We start from the raw sequence: 6,471 nt of genomic DNA on the forward strand, positions 1-6,471 counted from the left end.
CTTGTAATAAAACACAGGAGTTGCTTAATGAAGTAATGAATTTCAGTCATAAAACCTCAGCTTCTGTAAATGAGCTTATTGCTAATATCTGTAAGATAATAGGGTGCTTGCATATCTTGCAGTTCTTTAAATTATCACTAATATTTGGCAGCAAAAAAGAGCTGTGGAGAGCATGCTTGTACATGGAAATGGAAAACAATGCAAGTTAATCTCCCATTAACTTGGAAAGAGAACAGGTGTCTAATGATACCCTTACAAGTTAAATTTGCAGTATATGCAGAATATGTAAATGTATGCGTGTCCTAATGTGACACTTTTTTAATGTTCTGTACATTCGTTTTTATATACGTTAAACTGATGATTACATTTTTACTGACATCATTAGATTGATCATTTTTGTTTCTTGCTTTTGGAACAGTTATTTCCTGTTCATGCAGGTAAAGTCAAAGTATTTGAGTCATGCTAGTTCTTCAGAGCACTATTTACTCCAAAACCAAAGTGTAGACAATGTTAGAATATCTAAAAGACTGCAAAAACAAACAAAAAAAATTACATAATTAAAAACATAAACAAAAAGTGAACTTAATAAACAGGATGAGTCACAGATGGATCTGCACCACCTCTCTCTGCCCCAGACTGTCCCAATGTTTTAGTTTCCTCACTGGCAGAGCTCACGCACCGAATCAAAAACACTTTATTTTGAGAGAATGTGAAGCACAGATAGCAAGAGAGACAGAAAGGAAATGACAGAGTTCACAGTTATGTTTTGATCTGGGATTCTCAAGGAGACAGGACATAAAGGCTTAAATATTAGAGGTTTCAAAGACCACACAAAGTTCTATCTTCCAGAATATAATTCATGAGAGAGGGTTGCATTTGAAACAGACTGAATCCCTACACTTGCAATGGGGCTTTGATGCCGCACTAAAACACCCGCTAATATGTTGTCTCTATTTGCGGGGCAAAATTATTAACAACGCATGCTGGTACTGAACTGAAAACTGGAAAAAGGACAGATTAAAATATGTTGCAGTTGCAGCAGCTCTCATGTTGCGAATGTGCCCTGTCTACAGCAAAGGGCTTCTCTATTGGATTTTTGTTTTTGTCTTTTTTGTTTGTTTGTTTGTTTGTTTGTTTTTTTGTTGATGTAGGATCTTTCTCTGGGGAATATATGAATCCATCTTTCATATAGCAGTTAATGTGGGCTTTGAATGTGGGTTCAATTTCTCATGTGAAAACTCCAGCATAAAGACATACAAAGATGCAAACTGTATTTTTGATTAAGACAGAATTTCCACTCATTTTGAGGTGAAAGCCAACACCACAGTGCAGGAACAGGCTCCTGAGAAGCTGGTTAAGTGTTTATATATGGAATTAGGCACAGTCAGTCATTTTGCACCTGGGTAAATAGCTGCACAATTGACACTAAAACCAGCTTTAATTTCACCAGCTTGAAAGTCTTCTGAGAGGATTTTAAGGGAGAACCACAATAATGATTTAGGGATTAACATCTCAACAAGTAGGGATTCAGTTAACTCCATTCTGCAGCACACTGATGCATTTTGTTCCAAGGCCTGTTTTCAGCATATTCTGGAGTGCAGTCTGCAGAGTGTGTTGGAGCGCGTTCACCAAAAGAGCAGAGGAATTTAACTGATGACTACTGCCCCAGTTCATCAGCACCAGAGGGAGTCTTTATTTTATGGAGCTGTTTTATGTCTCAATTACAGGTTAGTGTCAGTTTTGTGAGGTGAGATGAGGACGTGGCTCTTAAACACAAGTAAATCTTGACATGTAGTATACTCTGGTGGTTAAATGTAGTACTACAGGCTGTTAGGGTTATTTTCTGATGATAGAGTTTTCTTCTGTGCTGTTACTTAGCTGCCACCAGAGAGCAGTATTGTTCAGGACTAGAATACTGATCCCACAAGAAGAACTGTGGATCAGGCCTCATAAGAGGTCTATTTATTGACAAAGTCCTTGAGATCCTGAATCGGGCATGGGTCCCAGACTAACACTACATGCACCATCCTTGTATGAAAGAAAGCTGAGAGCCCTTGATGACGTCTGCGGTAGACCAACTTAATTATGGTTTTATATTAGCCATTCCAGTGCAGGTAAATTTCCAGACCCTCAGATTTTATTGCCCATGACTTTGGTCTGTGGAATTAACTTCTATTATTTGTGGTTTGAGCGCTGCCGCTGCCTTGCTGAGCGCTGCCAGGAAGTGTTCTGTTCTTCCCATTGGAAAAGGAGTGTCAGACTGATATGAGCCGCTTTTCAGATTATTTTGCTCTTAACTTCAAATACTAGTGATGATAACAGTGTTAACTTGCGCTGATTATGGACATGTAAGCCTTTTACTGTATCCGTTAATGGAAGCCAAAACCAACACTCCTCCATCTCATATCTACAGTGGTGTCAGTCTAACACATTGTTGTCTTTTGTTCAGATTTATTCAAATGTAAGGTACAGAGAGGGCATTCATACTCAAATTCAGGTTGTAGTCAGTAAAAATCTCTGCATTGTGGTTAATTTGCACTCATTCATGCTGCAGTGGTGTGCAACAGGCAGTCAAGATAAGTGCTATAATAAAGTCCTGGCATGCTGCTGACACAGACCTACTTGTACAAGGTATGTACATATTATTCTTAATGTTCTTTGGCTGTTATCTCTGGTGACCTGTATGCTCAGTTCTCCTGTCCATTTGGGTTTCATTTTAAAAAAAGTAAAGTCATAAAAAATATTATGCAAATGAAATTCCCAGGTCTCTCCAGTGTGCACTAAATATAGGTTACACACTATTCCTTTAAATATTGTTTTTGTTCTCGTCTGGTAATGAAATCCATTTTCCAGCATACTCTCAAATATTTATACAGACATTAGACTCACATAAATATGAATTTAAATTTTTGGGGAAACTTTTGTTGCCTGAAAGATCAGTCTGTTGACCTGGCAATAAATAAACAGAACTTCTTTTGAGGAGTAACAATCCAAAAAATGTTTCAACCACTGGCATATATAGAAAGTATAATCATCTGCTAATTCCTAACACTCTTGACAACTGCTCTTATTGCATGCCGAGTAATATAAGCTGACTTGATTGTTGGAGCACCAAATCTACTATATTGACTCTTCTGTTCTCTACAATGCTCTCATGTCAGGGCCCCTGTCATGCACCTTCTTATTCTTCTTCTCTTACTTTCAACTTCATTTCTGTTACTATAAGTCTTTTTGCTTTGTAATCTAACAAATGGAAGTTTGTGATTGCAGATGTCTGACAGCTTAGTGTTTTGTCCACATATTTGTCTCATGATGATGGATGAGCCCTTGAGACCAGAGTGGTTGATCTGCAGGCTGGTAATCATTAATTAAACGTCATATCTCAAAGTCCTTGTCATTGAGATGATCTTCTCCTAAGTTCTTGACTCATTGTGAGAGTGACATTTTTTTTCTCTGGTTGCCAAATGGCCCACTTTGTTCATGCCTCCCAGACTGAGCTCCATCTTTAACCCCCACCAACCTCTTTCTTTCACTTCTCACCCCCTCAGGGTCAAGAGGTCATAGATGTGCACTCACAGCTCTGCTCAGGGTCACCTGACATCACAAAGAGCTGCAGTCACCCCCACTCCTCCTCCTCCTTCCCCACCACAACCAGTGCAAACCCCGCTCTCAGACTTCATGCTTATCAAAGAGTTCATTCACGCACCTCAGCACAGTTTGAGACTCAGGGAGGAACATGGTGATTTACCAGCCCTGTGCGCCAACTCTGAGATCTCACAGCATTAGACTTAGACTCTGAGAAAGATGTTTGGTCCCTCACCTTCCCGCAGACCACGGTCTGAAGCAGCACCACACGCCCATGTCTGCGTTCCTGTGTGTTAAAAACAACACTGAGACCACCGCACTGACGCCCACAGCAGCGCCAGCAGCAGTGCCCTCAGCCTACGTCTTGGTGCCCAACACGTCATGCTTAAATGACCAGCAACCTTTACATGCAGGCGTTTTCAGTCTCCCCACAAATCCCTGAACATGATCTACATGGAACGCAAAGCAAGCATTTTTTATGAATATACCTCTGTGTGCAGCTGTCACGGTGCTCAAAAACACTTCACTTTCTGGGTTTCTGTTATTTTTGAAAAATAGCTCTGTCAGTAAACCCCTCTTCAAACCTAATTTAAGTTTTGATGAAATTTTCCCATAAGGAGGAGGATTTTTATGGAGCTTAAACCAAAGATGTATTCACTCTCTGAATTAGTTTTGATGTGTTGATCAGGTGCTCCTGATCCTGATTTGCACCACGGAGGTGATGTGGTGGATAGATGGATATGATGATCTGATATGTAATGCATCATATTCTATTATATTCTATTAACATCTATTAGGAATTACTAGGATAAAAAAAACCTCAGATGGTATGCTGTGAATATATATGTTAGTGCATTCTGTTGCAGAACAGGGAGACCTAAAACATATACTTTGTACATTTTATACATACACATATCCCAAATTCCCCCTGCCTGAGGATCAATAACGTGTTTTCTTATTTTCTCCAATTCCAAACTCTACACATTTATACTGAGTTTTTGGAATTGATTTGGAGTTAATATAGCAGCATACCAGGCTAGTAAAAGATTCTACACTTTATTCTATAGTGAAAGATGACGGTAGATTCATGAAGTATATGAGTATCTTTCTATTGCGATGCCTTAAATTAAATCAAGTGCACAAAGACAATTTTATCTAATAACATCATGGCTATTAGTCTCAGGTTTGGGCCATCATTAAATCTGTAATCTTTCTGAAGTAAATACAAGAGAAGATAAGCTTACTGCTAGTTTAATCCCACCCTCAAGTCATCAAGCTATTTATTGCTTTGCTGCATTTGAGTACCTGTGTTCTGTAAATATCATTATCGCAACTGTATAATTAAGACCCTAATTCCACTTCTCTACAGCTTTTGTGTGTTCAAGTGGGTGCTGTCGAAAACAGCATTTCAGTCTTGTCTACTGTAATGTCTGTTGGGTGCGTTTGGGGTCTGTTGTACAGTAATTGGGTGTAAAACAGGTGGCGCGCTGTTGACTCTGGAGAGAAGCATGTGAAAAATGTGCTGCTGCCATGCAATCACAAAAGGAAAAGGCTGACAGTTGACTTAGACATTTAATCACTGTGTTGGGTGATAAGTAGAGGATCAAACGGAGGCACGGCGAGCTTAGAATAACAGGGAGAGCCACCTAAAGCTCCACAGAGGGATTCCTGGTGGAGCCAGGCCAAGGGACTGACAGAGCTGGTAGCTTGTTATCACACTGACTTTAGGATATAGAGTCATAAGTGAACAGGAAGCTAAGGATTCAGGAGCTCCATGCGCTCTTAACGTCTCAATGAACAAACAATGCTCCTATTGTCTTCTGGATTTCTTATTTTCTTCTTATCCACGTGTGTCAGTATTAGGTGGAGAAGTATTCAGATCCTGTATACTCTACAAGTAAAAGAAGAGTCCTGTATCCTCCTACTTAAGTAAAAGTACATGCATAGTAATAGTCAAAGTATTAAAGTAAAAGTACCTGTTTGGTGCCTCTGGCTGATACATAATTACATATGACATCATTAGATGATTCATACTGAAGCATCAGTGTGTAAGCAGCATGCTACTGTTGTAGCTGCTGGAGGTGGAGCTAGTCTGACATACTTTATACAGTATACAGTTTTATATACACGGACAGCAGATAAATCTCGTGCAGTTGTGACTTGACTAATGGGAGAGGGAAGAAAAACACAGTTGTGATACGCAGGTCTGTTTTCAGTTTTTGGAATTTTTCTCTAATCTTTGATTTGTGGTGAGATATTGAAGAACTTAGTTCCGTTTACTGAAATGAAAGATGTAAGAAGTTTCAAGGGAAAAAGCACAATTTGGTGGAACTGTCAAAAACTCAAGAAGACATCTGAAATGTGACACTGACTACACACTGCTTTTTGTAAGAAGCCAAAAAGGTGAAAAACCACGTTTAATCTTTAACAATGTGTTGTATTTTTAAAACTTGTTATATTATTCTTTGTGTGAAAAACCTTCATCTTAAGTAACTAGTGTCTAAAGCTGTACAATAAATGTAGTGGAGTCAGATGTATAAAGTAGCATAAGATAGAGTAACTGTACTTAGTTACTTTCCAATATTGGTATCAGGCTGCCCCTCGCCAAGTGAGGTTTCAACTTCAACGTGAAACACACGATGGCAATAGGAGAGAATGTTCACTGGGTCATCCAATTTATTCCAAAATACATTAGAGGAAATGCACCACCAATGTGTAGATGACAGCTACTTGTGAACTAAATTTGCATCATTTGTATGAAGATGGAGAGTCCTCTTCAAAGGACCTGAGCTGAGCACACAGGAAGAACAAGTCTGTTGTTCTGCGGTGATAATGCGGATAAAGATGAGTTACTTGATACAGTTCACGTGTCCACAGACAACTTTT

Source organism: Lates calcarifer, linkage group LG24 (assembly GCF_001640805.2).
Source record: "Lates calcarifer isolate ASB-BC8 linkage group LG24, TLL_Latcal_v3, whole genome shotgun sequence".
In the NCBI taxonomy this organism is placed as follows: domain Eukaryota; kingdom Metazoa; phylum Chordata; class Actinopteri; family Centropomidae; genus Lates; species Lates calcarifer.